This window comes from Pan paniscus, chromosome 5, assembly GCF_029289425.2.
Source record: "Pan paniscus chromosome 5, NHGRI_mPanPan1-v2.0_pri, whole genome shotgun sequence".
NCBI classification, from domain to species: domain Eukaryota; kingdom Metazoa; phylum Chordata; class Mammalia; order Primates; family Hominidae; genus Pan; species Pan paniscus.
In genome coordinates, this window is record NC_073254.2 from 72,353,026 (window position 1) to 72,377,879 (window position 24,854).

A 24,854-nucleotide genomic window follows, 5' to 3' on the forward strand; every position below is an offset into this window, starting at 1 on the left:
TTATTTAAATGAGCACCTGGAGTCTAGAATTACTAAAAAATATCTATGTTGATGCATATTAAGTTGATTTTGAAGTCATAAATTTTGACAAGAATTGATACTATGGCACAATCATAACTTTACAAAAGATGACCTGAACTAACATTATTTTATGCTTTTGCCAGTGGACCTCCCTGAAATATATTCAGATAATTTGTTATTAAAGCAAAACTAAGTTTATCGAAACCCTGTGCCAAGAAAGTACACCATTTTGACATACTTTTGCAGTGTTTCAGCAGGGAACAGTGAGAGGAAGATTTTTCATGTTTGTGGAGAATGGCTTAAGAGAGTTAAATGAGTCTTTCAAGTGAGTAGCTGATTGAAATTGAGCTAAACTTAGAGCATAATAGTTTAGATAGTCTAAGAAATTGAAAAAAAAGTTGATGCCAAGCATACAAGAGATAACACCACCAAAAAATAGACCTAAATACAGACAAAATTAGATTAAAAACAAGAATATGTTCAATGTTAATAAAAGCAGAAGGAACATAGACATAGTTATGGAGGAGTTTTGTTTTGTTTTGTTTTGTTTTAATAAGATAAAAATATGGTTAGTTTTATATCAATACACTTGGAAATCTGGATCAATTCTGTGCACTACAGTCATTACTAGTGACACGTAGATATTGAACACTTGAAATATGGTGAATTTGAATTGATTTATGCTATATGTAAAATACAAACTAGATTTAGTTTAAAAAATGTAAAACTGAATAATTTTAATATTGTTTTATGCTGAGATGACAATATTTTGGATATACTGGATTAAGTAAATATAAAATATTTTTAAAAATCAAGTTATATAGTAAAATTGGTCTTTTTGTTTTACTTTTTTATTTTGTTTTGGTTTTTGAAGGGATAGAAATCATGGCTAAGATGGACCCTGGGGCATATCATTGACCATCATGAAACATGCACTGATTTGCCAAATGTATTATTTTCCTGTGACTGTTATAAAAATTACAATACACTTAGTAGTTTAAAACAACATAAATTTATTGTCTAGCAGTATTCCAGGTTAGAAGTTCAGCACAGGTCTTACTGATTTAAAATCAAAGCACTGGAAGACTGCATTCCTTCTATAGGCTCTGTGGAATAATCCATGACCCGGCCTTTCCCAGGCTTTAGAATCCAGCTGCATTCTTTGATGCATGTTCCCTGTCTTGGGCAGCTTGGAATACTGTAAGAAAATACCATAGACCGGGTGACTTAAACAACAGACATTTATTTCTCAGAGTTCTGAAAGTTGGGAAGTCCAAGATTAAGGTGCTGGTATATTTGGTTCATGGTGAGGGCCCACTCCCTCTCTGGTTAGTAGATGGCCTCCTTCTCTCTGTGTTCACATGGCATTTCCTGGATACATGTTTATGGAGAGAGAAAGAGAAGGGTGGTTGGGTGGGAGGTGGTCTAGTATCTCCACCTTTTCTTATAAGAACACTAACATTATCGTGAGAACACCACACTTATGACATTATCTCAACCTAGGTTCCTCCCAAAAGCTCCATCTCCAGATACTATCACACTGCCAATTAATAGATTATTGAAAATAATCTATTAATATTTGAACAATGGCAGTCATCTTCAATAGATTAATTTTAGGGAGACACAAATATTCAGTTCATAACAGTTCCTTTCCTTCACCTTCAAAGCTACAAATGAAGGAGCAAGTCTTCACATTCTCCTTTTATATCTCCCTCTTCTACATGTAAAGAATCTTATGATTGCATTTGGCCATCTAAAAATCTATGATAGTCTCTCCATTTCAAAATCCTTAACTCTAATTGCATTTGCAAACTCTGTCCTGCCAGGTAAGCTAACAAATTTATAAATTATCTGGATTAGGACCCCATCATCTCTGAAGAGCCATTATTCTGACTACCACATCAATATGTTAGTTTATGTCAAGATTGCTGTAATAATCAATAGGTTCTGGTACCACAAATCCAGTAGCAGTCATTAAGGTTGATTGAGTTTATTGATTGCTTTCAGCTCCATTCTGCTGTTAATCACTTTTGGGGATATTAAATGAAGACCTTATCACATAGAGGAAGAGGTAGATGTGATAGGAGCTTGAATATATAATAAGAATTTTTTATGATATGTAAATGTGAGAAATGAATTAAGTATGTGCCATTTGTTCTCTTCTTTTTAAGACATTTCTTTCTAAAGGTTTAGTGACAGAAGTTGCATTCTATTAAAGATCCCTAAGTGCTGTTCTGCTGTAGGCATAAGCTTTCTTTCCTGGGTGCAGCATGTTAGGATTTAAGATTTCTATTTATCTAATACTCTGCTGTTTGTCAGATAAAATAACAATAAATAGTGAGTCCAATTATTGATAAACCCAGATGTTTCATATTTAGGAATCGATGTTAAAAAAAAAAAAACTCTAATTGGCATCCTAAGGAAAATGTGTGCAGCTTAGCACTGATTCAACTGCATGTTTAGCCAAATTGTGAACAAATTACGGCCAGCTTCCGGACTCTTCTAGAGAGTGACTAAGGACGGCATAGAGGAATTAGGAATAGTAGCTTTATAGGTAAAGTAATTAAATGTAACCTTAAGCATAAAAAGATAAGAAAAGTTAACTAGGAAAATGAAAACTCAAGATATACAGATTAAATATGACAAACAATGGATCTTTTTATGTGGATCTTGGTTTGCAGATACCGATATCTCATATAGTGATTCACTTGATCCAAAGGCATTTGATGGAAGCTGTCTTCTCCCAAAGACTATTTGCTTTTGGAAGAATCCTAAGAGTCATTAGTTAGAAGTTTTTGGTAGGGATACTTTCCTGTAATATGAAGATGACCTAAACCTCTTTACTTGAGAGATAGGAATCAAAGGATCAGTCTTTTAAAGACTATGGGTTTGCTAGTTGTTAGCTGTGCCTGATATTGACTTTTTTCCTATGATCTTTCTCTGCCGTGTCTCTTAGAAGACAAGGTATCCAGGTATGAAAACCAATTTTGCAGACATTGTTTAGGATACTAATCGGGAAAGTCTTCAGTAACTTTTGTTGAAAGAATGGATTTCCTGAGTCCTTACAGCATTTAGTTAAATAAGTGTAGATTTCTAGAATCAGAGCTAATATTCCTAGACACTTGGTTTAGCTGTTACTAACTCATGAACCACAGAAAGAAGAAATACCTTAGACCATGCAAGTTGGACGATCTCTGTGAACTTTACCAACTTTAGTTTCAGAATTCCATCTTTCTACCTTCCCAAAAGGTTGAAAGTGATATGGACAGTGAAGTCTGATTAATTGGCAAAACTTTTCCATGTTAGTTAATAAAAATTCCAGTAAAATGGTTTCCTTGTTACTAGAGATATAGTTTGGGATTCCCCAGGCTGAAAAAAAAAAAAAAAGGATTTTCTCCATGCCAACAAGAGACAAATAGTGATCAGAACATATTTAAAATCTATTGCCAGCACTTGTTATGAAAAATTCATTTAGATTTTTACTGAGACATTTTACAGTTTTGCTAGGATTAATGTGACGAAGGTTGAGACAAGTTGTAAGGATATAGTTATATAAAGATATACTTAACAATTTTAGCAAAAATTTCCCCCAGCTATCGGTTAAATACATTGGTCAATTTGTCCTCATTGTGCCAGAAAAGCTCAGCAGTTCTGACTAAAGTTTATGTTAACCCATTGCCAGTAGAATGAAAGAGTTGAATCCTCTCTTAAATTATAATATATAGTTGACTCCTCAACAACACAGGTTTGAACTGTGCAGGTCTGCTCATATGTAGATTTTTTCCTATAAATATATTAGAAAATTTTTGGAGATTTATGAAAAATTGAAAAAGATAACAGGTGACCCATCTACACGAGAAATATTAAAAAACTAAGGAAATGATAAGTCATGAATGCATAAATTATATGTAGATACTAGTGATCATTTGATACAATGAAATATATATGCATCTATTATAAAAAGTTAAAATTTATCAAGATGTAGGCACACACAGAGCATACATGCAGCCAATTGAAGTTTAGAGAAAAGTAAAACAAAAATATACAAAAGTAAATCATAACTGCACAAAATTAACTGTAGTACATACTGTACTACTGGGATAATTTCCTAGCCTCCACCTGTTGTTCTTGCAGTGAACTCAAGTGTTGTGAGTATTCACTTAAAATGCCACATAATGCTAATCATCTTCTTGTGAGTAGCTTGTCTCTCCAGTAAATTAACACAGTAAAAAGTGATCTCTCATGTTTCTCCTGTATTATTCATGATGTCTAGTGCAATACCACAAACCTTGAATAACACCTTCAGACCTATAGAAAGTGCTGCTAGTGATGCTGAAAGTTCTTCCAGGAAACAGAGAAGGGTCCTGACATTACAGGAAAAAAATGAATTGCTTGATAGGTACCCTAGGTTGAGGTCTGCAGCTGTATGTGCCGCCATTTCAGAAGAAGGATCCATCTTGTAAACACAGGATTGTAAACTTATGAGAGAAATAAATATACTGTAGTACTGTAAACGTATTTTTTTCTTCCCTATAATTTTCTTAATAACACTTTCTTTTCTGTAACTAGCTTCATTGTAAAACTACAGTGTAAAATACATACAGCATACGAAATATGTGTTAAGGATTGTCCAGTCAACAGTAGGCTCTTAGTTTAGTTTGGGGGAGTCCAAAGTTATATGTGAATTTTTGACTGTGCTGGGGTGGTGGGGAGGGGTTAGGGAGGTTTGATGCCCCTAAACCTTGTGTTGTTCAGGAGTCAACTGTACAATTTAGAAGAATATGATTTAGAATTTCCCTGAGATTAAGAACATATTAAATGGTGGGAAGGATATTGATAGACCTCTAGATTTAGTGACACTATCAACTTTGACTGTGTCTGTTTGATGAAGGAATTAAAATCTAGTAACAAAAGCATTTTGTAGATAGTTATTGTACCAGTCTTTGTTCTTGAACATCAGTGTGTTTTTATGAACTGAAAATCACACATTGAATGAAAGGCTTCATCTCAATATATTTTATTTACACATAAATTTGAGCTGTTTTTTGTTCACAAGTTTGGCCAATAAAAGAGCCCTCACAATAGCTTTAATTACCATTTAAAATAACAAATGAATGGGATTTTTTAATTTTTCTCTCTTTTGTAGGGTGAAGGAGCAATGCTTTTGGTTACTCAGTATTCTCTCAAGAAAATTTAAAGATAGTTTATACATAGAAGATATTTTAACAGGTTATATTCTGAACTTGTGCCCGGATTTGGAAAAAGCAATATCAAGTATGGTTCAAGGGGACAAGAAAGAGAGAAGCATTTGTTACCATTTTTCAAAGTCAAAAATATTTAATCAGATAATGTTTTAAAAGCCAGCAATAATTAGTGATGATTGGTATAATGTTTTTGTCAAAATTATTAAATAGGAGATAAAATTAAAAGCTTTATTTTTTTGCATTCAAATAAAATTTTAAATATTTTGATGAGCATATTAAATCAACAATGCATGTATTACATTGAACCTGACTTCTTAATAAGCTGCAACCAAATCTTTAATGATAAGTTTAGGTCAGAGAGAGAATTTTGAGATTTGTCACCATCAAGATAGAGTATAATGTGATGTAAATAATTAAGATCAGGTGGAAAGACAAATAAGATTGAAGGAAGACCCAAGACCAAGGTTTGGGGCACTCTCAGAATTTCTAAAAAAAAATTTAGACTATGAGTAAAGAAGGATTGATCAGCAAGGTGAAATGGATCAAGGAAATGTGGGCACTCAGAGGTACACAGGGGTTAATTGCTGCCCAGAAAATACTCAGACGAATGCTGAACAATAAATTAGATAGAACAGATGTCCTAGAAATCATGAAGATAAGTCACTTTATTAAAATACATGTTATAAACAAAGAAGGAATTTACTGTTCGAAAAGTTGTCTTGAAGAATTGTTTTGGGAGAAAATAAAAAATAAACCTTATTTTCTAAAATACACTGAAACTAATTCCAAATGAATCAAAGGATTGTGTACAGATATTTTAAATTAATAAAACAATGTTAGTGCAGATTCTCTTTAATTACTTCCCTGATTGTTTTACCTATAGTAACTCATTTAATTCTACTAGCAATCTTTTCATGTTGGATACAGCTATTCAAATTTTCTTTTGTTATTGCAATAGCCTCCTAACCATTCTTCCACAAAATTGGGGCACTAAAAGGTTGTGAAATTTCCTCTATGCCACAGAGCTATTTAGTGATGATTTGGCATTTGGAAGCACATAATCTGTCTTTGAAATGTTCATTTTTCTCTGATGGCCAGTGATGGTGAGCATTTCTTCATGTGTTTTTTGGCTGCATAAATATCTTCTTTTGAGAAGTGTCTGTTCATGTCCTTCACCCACTTTTTGATGGGGTTGTTTGTTTTTTTCTTGTAAATTTGTTTGAGTTCATCGTAGATTCTGGATATTAGCCCTTTGTCAGATGAGTAGATTGCAAAAATTTTCTCCCATTTTGTAGGCTGCCTGTTCACTGTGATGGTAGTTTCTTTTGCTGTGCAGAAGCTCTTCAGTTTAATTAGATCCCATTTGTCAATTTTGGCTTTTGTTGCCATTGCTTTTGGTGTTTTAGACATGAAGTCCTTGCCCACGCCTATGTCCTGAATGGTAATGCCTCGGTTTTCTTCTAGGGTTTTTATGGTTTTAGGTCTAACGTTTAAGTCTTTAATCCATCTTGGATTAATTTTTGTATAAGGTGTAAGGAAGGGATCCAGTTTCAGCTTTCTCCATATGGCTAGCCAGTTTTCCCAGCACCATTTATTAAATAGGGAATCCTTTCCCCGTTGCTTATTTTTCTCAGGTTTGTCAAAGATGAGATAGTTGTAGATATGCGGCGTTATTTCTGAGGGCTCTGTTCTGTTCCATTGATCTATATCTCTGTTTTGGTACCAGTACCATGCTGTCTTGGTTACTGTAGCCTTGTAGTATAGTTTGAAGTCAGGTAGCGTGATGCCTCCAGCTCTGTTCTTTTGGCTTAGGATTGACTTGGCGATGCGGGCTCTTTTTTGGTTCCATATGAACTTTAAAGTAGTTATTTCCAATTCTGTGAAGAAAGTCATTGGTAGCTTGATGGGGATGGCATTGAATCTATAAATTACCTTGGGCAGTATGGCCATTTTCACGATATTGATTCTTCCTACCCATGAGCATGGAATGTTCTTCTATTTCTTTGTATCCTCTTTTATTTCATTGAGCAGTGGTTTGTAGTTCTTCTTGAAGAGGTCCTTCCCATCCCTTTTAAGTTGGATTCCTAGGTATTTTATTCTCTTTGAAGCAATTGTGAATGGGAGTTCACTCATGATTTGGCTTTCTGTTTGTCTGTTATTGGTGTATAAGAATGCTTGTGATTTTTGTACGTTGATTTTGTATCCTGAGACTTTGCTGAAGTTGCTTATCAGCTTAAGGAGATTTTGGGATGAGACAATGGGGTTTTCTAGATATACAATCATGTCATCTGCAAACAGGGACAATTTGACTTCCTCTTTTCCTAATTGAATACCCTTTCTTTCCTTCTCCTGCCTGATTGCCCTGGCCAGAACTTCCAACACTATGTTGAATAGGAGTGGTGAGAGAGGACAAATCAAAACCACAATGAGATACCATCTCACACCAGTTAGAATGGCATCATTAAAAAGTCAGGAAACAACAGGTGCTGGAGAGGATGTGGAGAAATAGGAACACTTTTACACTGTTGGTGGGACTGTAAACTAGTTTGACCATTGTGGAAGTCAGTGTGGCGATTCCTCAGGGATCTAGAACTAGAAATACCATTTGACCCAGCCATCCCATTACTGGGTATATACCCAAAGGACTATAAATCGTGATGCTATAAAGACACATGCACATGCATGTTTATTGCGGCACTATTCACAATAGCAAAGACTTGGAACCAACCCAAATGTCCAACAATGATAGACTGGATTCAGAAAATGTGGCACATATACACCATGGAATACTATGCAGCCATAGAAAATGATGAGTTCATGTCCTTTGTAGGGACATGGATGAAATTGGAAATCATCATTCTCAGTAAACTATCGCAAGGACAAAAAACCTAAGACCGCATGTTCTCACTCATAGGTGGGAATTGAACAATGAGAACACATGGACACAGGAAGGGGAACACCACACGCTGGGGACTGTTGTGGGGTGGGGGGAGGGGGGAGGGATAGCATTAGGAGATATATCTAATGCTAAATGAGGAGTTAATGGGTGCAGCACACCAGCATGGCACATGTATACATATGTAACTAACCTGCACATTGTGCACATGTACCCTAAAACTTGAAGTATAATAATAATAAAATTAAATTAAAAAAAAGAAATGTTCATTTTTAATTATAGCACTACACCATGCACTGAATCACTGAGGGTAAAAATGCACACTGTTAATAAGAAGGAGGGAGTCAATCTCATTAGTATTATAATATTTACACTGAATGAGACTCCATTCCCCAAATTCACAGAATTAAAATAATAAAAATAAAAATTTATTGCTAGCCAATTTGCAGCAAAAAAGATTCATTCTGATATTCTGCTATGAGAAAATAAATGAAATTAAATTTTAAAAGACATTTTTGGAAAGCCCTTTGAATTAACCAGAAAATTGTTAAATTCGTAGTTCTTTTGACTAACATTCTTCTTCCACGTTAACAGAATTTATATGTAAATGACACTCATTGCATATACTTTTAAGGGGTAAAATAATTACTAAATTTATGTACACTATGAATACTTCATTTTATAAAATTGCATATATACCCATATGCAAATGTGCACAGAATCAATAGGGTAACCATAGACATAAAATGATCAGTGCAGGATATTTTATTTTATTTATGCATTTTATATATAATATACTTTTCATTTAATATTTTTGCTAATTTTATTGAATTGAATATTTATGCCTTGGTTATAGAACAACTAAATTTATTTTCAAAGAAACTCCATTATTATTGTCTGCAAGAGTAAAACTTATAAACAATCTAAAAATTCAACCCAATACAACCATTTGCAATTGTGCCCTAGTTGAATATGTAATCATAGGAGAAAACACAGGTGTTGAATTTTTAGAATTTCATTTAAAAAATAATTGACACAATCCCTAAGGTATCATATAAATTAATTGAATTGTTACTGTCTTGGGCTAACATTTATTTCTAGAGGTTTTTTTCCCCTAATATCTGATTTTTTCCATTAACATTACTTATTTGGATAATCAGAAAAAAATCAACATTGCCAAAAGATAGATAATACCACAAGCGAAATATCTATAATAATGATAGGAAAATGCTTTGATTCAGGCTGAATGAGAATTAGTCTAGGAAAACAGCTTGGACCCTCTCATTCCTGTTAATGTCATCTCTGTGTTTAGCACTGCTGCTGTTCCTCAGCTCCTAAGAAATGCTCTATTGCTGGGCATGGCATATGGGAAGCCAAGAAAAATGACTGGCTGCTTGGTGACAGCTCTCTAGTCCTCATGCCAAGTTCTGCCAGTGATTTAAATATTAAGTAATGGAAAGAATTTTGAAATCCAGGATGATTAGAAAAGTCATTTTCTACAAAACTGAAGCAATGTCTTTAGAGACTAAAATCTATGAAAATAACATTATTGAAATACTAGACTTGAGACTATTTTTCTGAATTATTGTAACTGTTGAAATAGGTCTTTCAGCCCATTAAGATAAACACCACACTTTTCTCGTCATGATCTTCAGCTGTAATTTTATAGTGAAAGGTACTTGCATAAAAGAGTTCACACTATCTGAAAGATGTCACATGTAACATTGACTGGCAGCCATTTCAGAATGGCAGACAGCCAATAAATCATTCAGAACTATGTGTCACTCGTTGTGGCTTTAAAATTGTATTCCTTCTCCTTTGATAAAGAACATTTCAATGTCAAATCGTTTGTTCTATTTAAACTTATACATCAACCAGAATATTGAGATACACAATAAAATTAAATGATTTGGTAATACCTTTAGAATTTATCTAAAAACAGCCGTATGTATTTGCATGACAGATTTGGTTCACAAACCAATCAAGTTGTTAGTATCAAAGGCATGTTTTAGTGCTGATTTATGTATAGATAAATTTAGGAAATTACATAAATAGAAATACTTCTTTATAAAATTCCTTGACCTTGTGATATCTTGGTATTAAGAATCTTAAAGGAATCATTTTAAAAAATTCAAAAGCAAACAATTTCGATTTTACAAGAGCTAAGAAAAAAACATTTTGCGATGGACACAGATTGCTCTTCAAGAAAAGATTTCTTTCCCCCTTGGCTGCTAGGAGCAATATTACAAAGCAGCCTTCAGCTCTCAGCTCCTTCAAAGTTTGCCTCAGCTGTAACCATTGTCTGGCTCAATGTTAGGTCATCCTGGAGCACTGGACATGCAAACATGAATGGAGATGAGGTATAAAGCCCGGCCATTTTGACCCACCTGAGAGGATTCTGACAGGTCCTTCCAGTGCCTGAGAAACCCAGGGCTCACATGCTTTATATTCTGATCATTCTGTAGGGGTTGTTCCCATGGGTGATAGAAGCTGCCAAATATAAAGAGGCAGCCATGCAAATTTTTAGGAATTATTTCCCAAACTCTCATAACAACATCATATATATTTATTGGTTGTTTAAGTAGATTTCTGAGGAGTAGATAGCAACAATAGAAGTGAAAGAAAGTAAATGCAGTTGTTAAAGGATTAGTCTTCCCATACTTAGAAAGTATACAAGTTGCATATACACTATGTTCCTTCCCTAGAGCAAGTATTTCAATGCAGTCATGTGTGTGTGTTTGTGTGCTTGTGTGTGTGTGGTGTGTGTGTGTGTGTGTGTGTGTGTATGCTAACTGACCTCATTGTAGATTTTATTGGATCAGATATATGAAGAGACTTGGAAGACTTGGGTTTGTCTGGAACTGGGTGAAATAGAGAAGGACGATCATTGATATAGAAAGCTCATTACTTTGACCTTTGATTATAAATAGTCTTACAATAAAATGGCATCTCCACTGTCTAAAACACATTTTTACATTTGCTCTCCTTCTGAAATTATTTATGTGGAATTAACAAATCTACTTATTACCTTAGAAACAAACGATCCCTAATTTATATTATTTATTGTATATTTGTAGATCCACTTAAAATTGATTTGCAATATAAGGAAAAAATGCATTTTATAAGTTGTTTGCTTTGTGTAGTGGATCTTGTTAACCGTAGGACTACTGTTGCATTGAAACAAAATAGAATTAATCTGTTCAGGTAAATAAGACTGGAAGTGAGATTTGTTGTCACTCCTTCTCCTTCAAGTACTGACCAGTCTTTTAATTCACACATAACTAACACTCTGTGCAATAATATTTTTTTGTTCTCTGTCTTTTCAAATAGAACTCAAGCTCCATGAGGAGATGTTTCATTGTCAGTGAGCACATTCTTGTCAATTAGTTCCTTCTTGTTTATTAGTATAGCCCCTGTGTCTAGAACCTTTCCAGGTATTCAGTAGCCATTTAAAAATTATTTGTTGAATGAATTGTTATTTTAAAGAACATCCACAAGTTTTGCCTGACGGGGCATGGGAATACATGCCCATCTTTGGACTGAATGTCCATTTTTCCCTTCTTTTATCAAAATATTGGTTAAATGATCAGGACCACTGTTAGAAGGAATTTTATCTCTAAAAATAGTTTACCTTCTATGGATGTAAAAAATAGTTGTAGTAGTACTGGCTTTTATATTATTCGATGTTTCAAAGCGGTTTTTTTTTCCATCACAATATTCTACGTTCTTGAAAAGTACTCGTTCATGTGACTGCTATCATTTATGCTTGTGCAGCACGTAGATACAGGAGAGAAGATAAGGAAAATGCTTACCCTGTGTCTCCTTCCCTGTAACACAGGTTTTTTTACCATAATGATTCTCCACTTTCTGCTCCCTAAGTAAAATTTTGCAACAGGCATTTGGGAAACTCTGGATATAAGAAAAAAATTTTAATATTGTACAAAGAGACAAGAGGTGACTTCTTTTTTATTTTTCATTTAGAGTTTATAGTTTAATTAAAGAAAATGCACATATATCTAAAGATAATCATGGATAATACACTCATATAATTACTACTTTCAGTGGTTATAACAACAGCCAAAGCACAAACAGAAATGAGAAAGGATTATCAGCATTATGCAAATACATATCCTCTTTAAGAATTCCTGTTATAGTGAAAGCATTAAAATAATTGAACACATACAGAGACCATATACTTTGTGATCTTTTTAAAAAAGTATTCAAAATATATTTCTGTGTGCAAAACATTTTCATAATGATCTTGTTTAAATGAAAGTATTTAGAATAGCACATTGTAAAATTATGCTGCAGAGCACAAGTATTTTTCTCTTTAGAAGACACATAATAAAATAGAATCATCAGTGTTTTTTCATAAACATGAATCTTTAGAGTGTTACTTGATCCTGCATAATAAGGGTACTGTTTTGCTTAATGTAAGCATAGTATACTAATTCTTTTAAAATTCAGAAAGCATATTTACAGTCTAGGCAGATGGGACATGAAGGTCACACAGCATGAGCAGTGAAATATCTCATTTACCTAGAGTTCTGGAGAGAATTTTAGGAACTCTTATTTATTATCAGTGCATAAATAAGAGTAAACTATACAAAACTGTTTGCAAAACTCTCCTCTTTCTACTCAGAAGGCTTTCCCTAGAATAATCATGGACTCTGTCCATCCTTTCCTCATGCACTGCATGGGGACAGGTGTTAGTTATGAGATTGGTGAATTTAGAAAGCTAACCAATTTCATACCTATTTTGCGATTCTCAATTCACAAACTTTTGTGCGTTTCTTAATTATTTCCTTTATTTTTCTTGTAGAGAGCAGTCATGATGGCCTGCACTCCACACAATGCAACAGAGTGAAAGAGCAGGTTCTGGTTCTTTGGTGTAGTCGTGAAGCTTCCTAAGAAAGTTCACATCAGGTGATGGATAGGAGCAACCCTGTAAAACCAGCCTTAGACTATTTTTCAAACAGTAAGTAATAAAGGTGACGTTTTGATCTTTATCTGCTTAATTACTTCTGCTATGATTCTATTGATTCTAACATTGAAGGAGCAGTAAATTTATATGTATTATCAAACTATAAAACAATAAATAAATGATATATCAAATACATTATCACATCCTTATGTTCTTATGATAATATTGTCCTTTTTTAACAGTTTTTATTCTTATTTGTTGATTGGTTTGTCTTTATGTTGTCCTTTCTACTATCAAACTGAACATGTTGAGGTCATAGGCTATCAAAACTGTACATTTCTGATGCTAACCATAGAGACTTAACAACAGTAAACAGGCCAAAATGGAATGTTGTTAGCCATAGTGTGTATTATTATTTCTTTTATACATTTGGTCACTGTTAGAGGAGTTTATCACTTTTTGCCTAGATTAATGACACACAAACCATCTACAAACGAATCATACCTTATTCCCTCACTGTAATTTTTAATGTTGCTATTTTTGCCTGTTAACATTCCATAGGTTTATCACATTGCTTAAAGATTTAATTTAATTTCTGTATTGTATATGTCATGAGAGATTGCTTTTAACCTTCCAGTGTTCATGGTCTCATTTTCACTAACACAATCCCAACTTAGCTGCGCACAATACCACATTTCCCAGCATTCCTTGCATCTGGATGTAGCTGTATTAAAATAAGCTGTGTGAAACTTCTGAGATGGCTCCTTAAGTGCAGTTGACTCATTAGGGAGGTATGTCTTTTTTATTTTTCTACACTTTCTGCTGCTGTCCTGGAGTACAGACATGGTGGCTAGAAGCATGAAATCACTTTGAAGATAGAAGTCATGCATTGAAGTTAGTAAAAGAGAAATGTAAGTGTATAGGTTCCTGATGAAAATGGGAAGCTTATAAGTACTAGCAACAGAATGCTTATTATGCAGGCTTCCTATATGTAAAAGAGGACAAATTCTCATTTTAATTAAGTTTCTGAAAGTAGATTTCTAAATGCTGGTTCTATTTTTTATTGAAAGTAATGGCAAAAAACGCAATGCGTTTTGTACCAACCTAATAGTTAATAAACATATCCTCAAATGAAATGTCTTAGAATTGTATTCATCAAGTTAATATTAATAATTTATTAGAATAGCACTCTAAAAGGTTGCAGCCTATGCATGAAAACACAAACTACTACATGATAATCAATTATTTTTGGCAAGACTGCTATTTACATGGACACAAGAGTTATTATAAGAATGTTGTATGTATACATGAATAGTGTCTGTTAAACACTGGAGATAATAAAAACAATAATTTTTCTGTTAACTATAAAAATCTGAACATTTTTGTGATTATATTTCACAAATGACACACCATTTTATTTGCAGATTTTTCTTATCCCCAAAGTTTTTGTTAATTTATTACCAACACAGCACACAATTCTAGTGGCAATGCATTACCTCTGCAGTTGATTTTGAAGTAAGAAGGCCTATTTATTGCATTCATTCCTGCTTAGATGGCATCTTAAATTCATTAATTGGATTATTATGCTCTATTCTATACATTTATTGATTTATAGATTTTGTGGACACAAATTTCAAAACATATTCGAAAATTTAGTGATAGCTTTTTAGAATCTATTCTTCAACATAGTTATTGAAAGTGAACAAGAAGGACCTCCTCTAGAGATTAGGTTGGGAACCACTTCTTTGATTTGTTAAATATGTGTACATGGATACCATGTGGCTTTATTATGAGGAGCCACTTAAGTGGCTGAGTTACAATTCACAAAACATTGTCACAGGGAAAATATCAGGACAAATTTTCAAGTCGCATGCCAAGAAAAAAAAATCTTTCTAAATGCTTATAAGAAATACCTTAATTAATGGGAGCCCTTCAAAGTACACAAAACATCATAACTAGGAGTTGCAACACAACCAGCAATTTGCTGATTGAAATGCATTCATTCATACTGACTTCACCTGCTGAATGGAATATTGTGCTGTACTGTCCTTAGCTATGGAGATTAAGGAATATCCCCTTCTGGTGTTCAACAACAACGAAAGAGCAAGAAAGATATATTCCTAATTTTTAAAGAAGAATGTAGAGATACTTAAACAAGACAATGAAGGTGGTAGAAAGATTATTACCATCCCCAAAGTGTTTGCTCCTTAAAACATTTTGTGATTTTCTCTGCCAATATCATACCTGTATGGATAATTGTTTTACTATCCACACAGTTATGAGAGTGAGAAGATGGAATCTAAAAGATGGAACGAGGGAATCTGTGTGGTGACCACAGTAATCACAGGCTGGTTGGGATCCTAAACTCGGCCACAGCACAAAAGCATGTTCAAGTTTAAAGTCATGAGAGAGGCCTGGCATAGTGGCTCACACCTATAATCCCTGCACTTTGGGAGGCCAAGGTGGGAGGATTGCTTGGGGCAAAGAGCTCAAGATCAGCCTGGGCAACATAGTGAGATCCCATCTAAAAAAATGTTCTTTAAGTTAGCCTTATGTGGTGGCATGTTCCTGTGGTATCAGCTACTCAGGTGGCTGAAGTGGGAGGGTCACTTGAGCCTGGAGGTTGAGCCATAATCATGCCACTGCACTCCAGCCTTGGTGACAGAGTAAGACTCTGTCTCCAAAAGTAAAACACAAAACAACACCAAAAGTCAAGTCACAATAAAATGAGATGCTATTAAGGTTGTTTTATGTTGATTTTCAACTAGACCAGCATTTAGCCTGTACAAAGGCATATACAAAATAAACCCTAAACCTAAATGGGATTCAGCAGCAGCAGTGTGGGTTAAAGAAGCCACCAGTTCCCTGGAGGCCAGAACCACAGGCCTGTGGCCTTGTTTATTGTTTTGACAGGGAGGTGGAAAGCAGGAGTATAACTACATTCAAGTGTCTGCTCTGTTGCTGTATGAGAAAATCCGTGCTGTAGCACATCAAAGTTTTTCCAAAGTTTATTTCTTAGGACATCTTTGGGGTTTATGCAAGTATTTAATAGAGCTCCCCTAGCCCAGGCTTACACAGGACATATGTCTAGTGTCATAGGTCTGTATGCTTAAATTATAGCAGAAAGTTTGCTAAAATTTAAGTGAAGTAATGTTGAAGGTTGAATCATTTGAAACAAACTACCTGCACCAAAATATTCTTTACTGTACTGATTTCTATCCCACCCCTAATGAGGCTGAATTTTAATCTTAACTCTGCTTGTAATTAGGTATTTATATGTGTCTGTTATTCATTTTTTAACAAGATGTCTCTTCGGAGATAAAATGAGGGTAGCAAAAAATAATTTTAATAGACATTTATATGGCTTTGATAACAATTGTCTGTTCTACTTATTTGACTGATTCTAAACTCTAAAGGTTATTTTACAGTTAGTAAATTACATAATTTTTATGCAATAATTTGCCTGCCAGGATTCCTATAATACTTGTCAGCTATCAGTAGGTATAAGCCTGTTAGCCTCTAATGTGAAGATAATATCTCTTTAAGTTATAATGCATTTACAATTGTTACAGTTTCTAAGGTCTTTTTAAGTTAGAGATGCATCTGAGGATGATGGTTTTCAAGGAGATAGCTCTTTGACAAAAAATGACAATATGGGACTTAGTGTTATATTAATTTACACATTATGTTTTTGCTATAAAGAGATAAAAGGTGTGCTATACTACCTATAAATTACTGTATGCCACAATTTGTAGTATTGTTTTCCATATTATTGTAGAATGTGGCACTTAAATAGTATCATGAAAAAAGTTTATTCAAGAAATAAGTCATTAATGAAATATAATTAATATATAAAGACTATATTTAAAACTAATTATGTATTTCTAATCCTAAACTTTTTAAGGTGACATTATTTTTTTCTGTGATATAATTTCAGTTTAGAAGAACTTTAAATTTTAATAAGATTTTAAGATGATTCAGTAATGTTAACATACTTTTCTTCTGTAAATTTTGTTTGTTAACAATTTAGCTGCATTAATTAAATATTTATATAGCTAATTTTAATACTGATATTTTAATACAATTCTTAATTTTACTCCTGGCTTTCAATCATTCATATATGTTTTTAAAAACTGCTTTTTCCATTGCTTTACTTCTTAATTACTTTTATCAAAGTCTTAATTGTATGTGGTTGATTTTAAAAGTTAAATATTTCTATAAGATTTATAAAGACAAACTGGGTACAGTGACTCACACCTGTAATCCCAGCACTTTGGGAGGCCGAGGGGGGAGATCACTTGAGGTCAGGAGTTCGAGACCAGCCTGGCCAACATGGTGAAAGCAGTTTCTACTAAAAATACAAAGATATGCCTGGTGTGGTGGTTGGCCCCTGTAATTCCAGCCACTTGGGAGGCTGAGGCAGGTATATATATGTATGTATATGTGTGTGTATATATATACACACACACTATATATATATGTATGTATATGTGTGTGTATATATATACACACACACTATATATATATAGTGTGTGTGTATATATATATATACACACACACAATAGAAATGTCCTGGCTATATCTATATTAATAGGTTTTGCACATTTAAACCAAAGTCACACATATGGTTTGATTCTAATTAATTCTAATGCATCTTGCAGGTTACAGACTGTATTCTATTATGTAATTATCTGCTGATCCACTCTGTATCCTGTTGTGTAAGTTGCGATGATTAACCTCTGCCTTTATGATGTAATCCAAATGTAGCATATAGACCTCAAAGATAAGATTGATCATGGTGCATTTAATCATTAATTTATTATTAATCTCTTTTATCCTGGTACTTAGAGTGCAGATTTTTCTCAACAAATATTTACGCGATCATTAAATAAAATATAGCCTTGTGTCACTTAGCAATGAGGATATGTTCTGAGAAGTGTGTGGTTAGGTGATTTTCTTACTGTGCAAACTTCATAGAGTGATCAATCTATAATGGTGATAGAAATTTTTCAACCCTATTATAATCTTAATGAGCCATTGTTTTACATGCTGTCTCTTATTGATGTAAACGTTGTTATGTGGCACATGATTATATAAAAGATATTAATCCATTCATTATTTATGCATTCATCCATTTCACCTATGGTAGTGTTCTATTGAAAATGAGTCATCGTGATATAGAAATCCACTCTTAGTTGTTTTTACTTTCTCTTTTTCATGGGGAAGAGTGGGTATTGATTTTAAAAGTCTAAAGAATGGGGTATTGTGAATAGTGCCACAATAAACATACGTGTGCATGTGTCTTTATAGCAGCATGATTTATAATCCTTTGGGTATATACCCAGTAATGGGATGGCTGGGTCAAATGGTATTTCTAGTTCTAGATCCCTGAGGAATAGCCACACTGACTTCGACAATGGTTGAACTAGTTTACAGTCCCACCAACAGTATAAAAGTGTTCCTATTTCTCCACATCCTCTTCAGCACCTGTTGTTTCCTGACTTTTTAATGATTGCCATTGTAACTGGTGTGAGATGGTATCTCATTGTGGTTTTGATTTGCATTTCTCTGATGGCCAGTGATGGAGAGCATTTTTTCATGTGTTTTTTGGCTGCATAAATGTCTTCTTTTGAGAAGTGTCTGTTCATGTCCTTCGCCCACTTTTTGATGGGGTTGTTTGTTTTTTTCTTGTAAATTTGTTTGAGTTCGTTGTAGATTCTGGATATTAGCCCTTTGTCAGATGAGTAGGCTGCGAAAATTTTCTCCCATTCTGTAGGTTGCCTGTTCACTGTGATGGTAGTTTCTTTTGCTGTGCAGAAGCTCTTTAGTTTAATTAGATCCCATTTGTCAATTTTGGCTTTTGTTGCCATTGCTTTTGGTGTTTTAGACATGAAGTCCTTGCCCACGGCTATGTCCTGAATGGTAATGCCTAGGTTTTCTTCTAGGGTTTTTATGGTTTTAGGTCTAACGTTTAAGTCTTTAATCCATCTTGGATTAATTTTTGTATAAGGTGTAAGGAAGGGATCCAGTTTCAGCTTTCTCCATATGGCTAGCCAGTTTTCCCAGCACCATTTATTAAATAGGGAATCCTTTCCCCATTGCTTATTTTTCTCAGGTTTGTCAAAGATGAGATAGTTGTAGATATGCGGCGTTATTTCTGAGGGCTCTGTTCTGTTCCATTGATCTATATCTCTGTTTTGGTACCAGTACCGTGCTGTTTTGGTTACTGTAGCCTTGTAGTATAGTTTGAAGTCAGGTAGCGTGATGCCTCCAGCTCTGTTCTTTTGGCTTAGGATTGACTTGGCGATGCGGGCTCTTTTTTGGTTCCATACGAACTTTAAAGTAGTTATTTCCAATTCTGTGAAGAAAGTCATTGGTAGCTTGATGGGGATGGCATTGAATCTATAAATTACCTTGGGCAGCAAAGACTTGGAAGCAATCCAAATGTCCAACAGTGATAGACTGGATTAAGAAAATGTGGCACATATACACCATGGAATACTATGCAGCCATAAAAAATGATGAGTTCATGTCCTTTGTAGGGACGTGGATGAAATTGGAAATCATCATTCTCAGTAAACTATCACAAGGACAAAAAACCAAACACCGGATGTTCTCACTCATAGGTGGGAATTGAACAATGAGAACACATGGACACAGGAAGGGGAACATCACACTCTGGGGACTGTTATGGGGTCGGGGGAGGGGGAAGGGATAGCATTAGGAGATATACCTAATGCTAAATGAGGAGTTAATGGGTGCAGCACACCAGCATGGCACATGTATACATATGTAACTAACCTGCACATTGTGCACATGTACCCTAAAACTTAAAGTATTAAAAAAAAAAGGGGGTATACACACAATCAGGTATCAAGCAGTGGCACCTCGTGCAAAATAATAAACTCATCTAAGATCCTAGCAGTTCATTCAGAAAATAAAGCTGGAAATATATCTTGGATATGTAAAATGTGATTGTAAAAATTAATGAAACTAAGCAATGGGAATATGAGTAGTAAATTATTTGAGAAAATATTATAACATTTACTTTTTTAAATTTCAAAACTATATTTCCTTATTTAAAACTGAAAATTTTTGTGTACATATATGAAACTAATTGTGTCATTTTTCGTTTTGTTACAATATAGAGTGATGTTTCAAAACACAAACATAATAGGTAGAGTCAATTACTTAGGGGAGTTTAAACCTGGAGGTAACATTAGAAATAGAAATAATAAAATGCAGTGTTTTTGGATTTGTCTGTTAAGATTATTTTAATCCAAATCATATTTAATGGTTTACATAGTTGTATATCAAATTTGGTTTCACAAATAAATTATATAGTAAATTTTAAAAAATGCAAAAAAATGTATATTAAGTTATACATTCTATAACCTATGAATCCATATAACTTGGGCAAGAAAATTATATACTTAAAAATAAAACCTTTCTGTTCTGAATTATGTTTTAGGGACAGCTATATAGTTCACACTCACAAAGGAATCATAAAAACTCTATGCATAATCTTGGAAGTAAAAATATCTGTTGTATCATATTTATGAAGTATACAATTGATTAAAAATGATAATGTCTGTCTTCTATCCAATGGCAATAACAGAAGATAATGGCATATAAGTAGGCCTGTCTCCTTTTTTTTGGCATTGATTTATATATCTTTACTAGCTTTGTTGTTTTAACTCCAATAAAAGATTATTTAGTAAGCCAAAGCAAAAAAAAAAAAAAATCCTGTGAGCAGCCACAGACTGAAAGACTACGATTTTTAGTCAATGTCCTAAGCAGCGCAGTAATTTTAGGTTAACCAATGTGTCAAAGAGAATGAGGAAAAATTATTACAAAAATGAATAAATAAACTGGTCTAGGTCAAACCGTACTCCTTCTAAAGAGAGTAGTCAACTGATATTAAAGCCTATGACGTAGAATGTGCCATATTGAGTATGCAATATCAAAATATTTCTTCTTTTTCTTTCTCCAGCTACTGCAAACCCTAATTATTTCCTTATCTGATCACTTTAAAGTCATTCAACAAATCATAATTGTGCCATTGTTAACATCAGAAACTGAAAACCTACTGTCAAAAGTGAGCTAAAATATCACTATTTGGATTTATTTATAAATTTAATTTATTTTATAAAAAGATTGACTTTCAATTTGAGAATAACATAAAAAATCAATTCATTCCTCTGTGCATCAATATTGTATCATTGGTAGTTTAAACTTTTCATCTACTATTAGATTGCATGCAGGACTTTATATCTAATTACTCTGGCAGATGTCCTTTAGAAAATTCAAAAATAAAATGCAGCAATTCATATTGGCAGATTTACTATTGAGACCAATGCTTTCTTAACTAAAAGGTTTTGTTTAAAATCGTTAGTTTAGCAAATCTGATAAAGATTTTTGAATATCAGAGCATTTAAAAGAGATTCTTACTTTACATCTGGCATATTTCTCGTATTACATATTATAATTTCATTGAACATGGCTGTCTATAAAACTATATGTATGATCCGGAAGAGACTCAAACTAAATTAAGTTTTAACAGCCATCAGTTTATTTTAAAATGACACAGGCATGAAAAATGATCTATCAAGGTTTGTAAATCTTATTCTGTTAGCTATTGCTAGAGATAGTCTAAAGATATTCTACTTGGAATTTGAGATCAAGACAAAGATTTTCTATTAGTAATAATATTCAGATTATTTTTATTTTAATGTATAAATTTAAAATTCTTAGAATATTTTCAACAATATTTTCCATTTCTAAATTTATTTTATTTCTAAAGAAATATAATTACTTTATTTATTAACTTTTATTTTCAGTTCAGGGGTATATGTGCAGGTTTGTTATATAGGTTAAACCTATAGGTAAATAGGTATACAGGTTATTTTGTCACCCAGGCATTAAGCCTATGCGCATTAGTGAAAAATGTTATTGCTTTAAATATCCAAATTATTCAGCTGCATTTGATCTCATTCTTTAGTCCAATGTAAATAAGAGTAAAACAATGACATTTAAGGCCACCAGGCTATTCTCATTTTCGGAAAAATGCTGGATTACATTACCAGCATATTAAATGAGAATATCAAGGTGTAATATCTCCCTAGAAATTGTCTCACCTTCAATACTGTTGACATTTTTGGACCTGATAATTTTGTTGTGGACTCTAGCCTCGTATTATAGGAGGTTTACCGGTTTTCCTGCCCTAAACTTACCGGATGTGAATAGCACACTCCACTACCTACAGCAGTAAAAACTAAAGTTGTCTCTAAACATTGACAAATTGTCCCTGGTAGTGAAAATCACCCCTGGTTGAGACCGTGTTGTTGAAAATAAAACAAAAACTTTCACATCAATAAATATGTTAGGCTGTGTATGTTAAGGATTAACATTAAGACAATATGGAGCAAGCACTACATGAAAGCAGTGACGATTGGGAATTAGTGGCACATTATCCTAATAGTTAATATAGTGACTGTAATATCTAAATATCATCATATAGAGTTTTTCTTAGATTTTTTCATTAGTATAACTTAGGATGTTGTGTATGTTACACTGTATATACTGTTATTTTGAGAGACAATTTTGGGAGATTTTGCCAAGGTATTTTCAATTACAGGTCTTTAATACATTCTAAGCAAGTGGGTCTCAAAAATGGGAATTTTACACCCCACATTCTTCTTACCATCCGGTGGACATTTGTCAATGTGTACAGATATTTCTGATTAAAAAAAAAAAAACTGTGAAAGAGAGGGTGTGCTACTGGCATCTGGTGGTCGAGGCTAGGGATGTTGCTAATCATCTTACAATGTACACGATAGTTCCCCACAATGACTTTGAGAAACCCTGCTCTGACACTACTGCAGGATGAATTTTAAGCACAATTATAAGAGAGGACCTAGATATTGAGTTTTAAAAGGAGAAAATATAAGTACAAAAGAAGAATGAAGATTGTTATAACAGGGGCAAGTAGAAGTTAGAAGAAAATGTGATCAAGTAAATCTACATTTTAGAATAGTACTGGAAGTTATTATCAGGTGTTACAGACAAGTTTGAGACTTCTGTAAGTGACCTAAAGAAATTATGGACACTGCAAGACTAAATAATCATTCATTTAGGAAGGAGCTTAAAAGCACTTTCTCAAGGCCGGGCGAGGTGGCTCACGCCTGTAATCCCAGCACTTTGGGAGGCCAAGGTGGGCAGATCACGAGGTCAGGTGATCGAGACCATCGTGGGTAACACGGTGAAACCCCGTCTCTACTAAAAAATACAAAAAAATTTAGCCGGGCACGGTGGCGGGCGCCTGTAGTCCCATCTACTCGGGAGGCTGAGGCAGGAGAATGGCGTGAACCCGGGAGGCGGAGTTTGCAGTAAGCCGAGATCCCGCCACTGCACTCCAGCCTGGGTGACTGAGTGAGACTGTCTCAAAAAAAAAAAACTTTCTCAAGCATGCTAAGTCACAAAATTTGAGTTATCCTGAGCTTTTTTTTTACTTTAAGCTATCAAGCCATTGTTTGGAATCTTCAGAACCTCTTTAGAGTTTGGGATTTAAGAGTCAGTAGGTAGATAGTGAGCTTAAGATGCCAAACACAACATATAAAGCTATAAAAATCCATATGACCTTGAAAGATTAAATGGAAGCCCAGCACAAAACAATTGCTGAGTATATTATTTACATTATCTGAAAGTATGCCAAACAGACACTTTATATGTTAATAAAGATATGAGAAAGAAAATTCCAAAGAGTTTCTAAAAAGTGAACAACCACAAAATTTCAATAGCTTGCAACAAACATTTTCTTCTTCTCACTCATGTTACCTGATGGAAAATCAAATGGCTGCCTGGAGACAGCATGGAGGCAGAGACTGATTACTGAGGTGCACAAGAAAACTTTTCATAATGATGGTTGTGAGTGTAGTGATATTTCCAAAAGTATATATATCTATATATCTATATATCTCAAATTTGACCACATCACACATTTCAAGTATACTGAATTGACTGTGCATCTCTTATTATACCCCAGGAAAGTTGAAGATATGACAATGAAAAAAAAATTCTTCCACCGACTGCCCATCAATTTTCTTCTCATTAGCCTCACAGATTTCACAGTTAATTAAAGGGAAGATGCAAATATGTTCAAACTGTACATATTCTGAGGCCCATACCTTGCCATTAGCTCAATAAAGAGAGACATTGTCCCTGGCATGAAAATGAAAAACTCGCACACTCCCTATGTGGCTTCTGGACACTCTAAGACATGAACACACTTTGGGGGCTCACCCTGTCAGGCTTTGCTCTTAGAGCTTAGATGAGAAAAACACAAAAATAAAACCAAAAGGTGACATTTAGATGCCCATCAAGGAAGATATGTTGGGAACTGGACAGGTCAGGGCTTTAAGTACTGTATCTTACTGTATGTTTAAGTACTGTATGTTACTGTAGAAACTTACCCATTTTCCCCTCAGAACAACTCTGTCTCAGGAGGTGAGTCTGAGAGCTACTGTTTCTTTGTAAAGGTTTTATCTGATCAGGCCCACGGTCACCACGTCAGCCCCACTGCCCCTAAATAGTTTGAATCTTGATGTTTTGATTTCAAAGACTTCTGATTCTAGCTACATAGCTTTGTCCATTTCCCACCTTACCACTATTTACTTTGAATTTTGTTGCATGCCGAGACCAGTGACTGCCACAAATGTGACTGTTCCTAGAATCTGCTTTCTGCTCTGATCTTTAGTCAGTGTGCAGACTCTAACATAAACTCCTTTCTATCGTATTTTCTTGAGTCCAA

General features: G+C 34.1%; 1 pseudogene; it reads left to right on the plus strand.

The window, feature by feature from the left end:
- Positions 1-24,854, plus strand: part of LOC117977850 (beta-glucuronidase-like) — a 76,938-nt pseudogene that overhangs the window by 18,269 nt on the left and 33,815 nt on the right.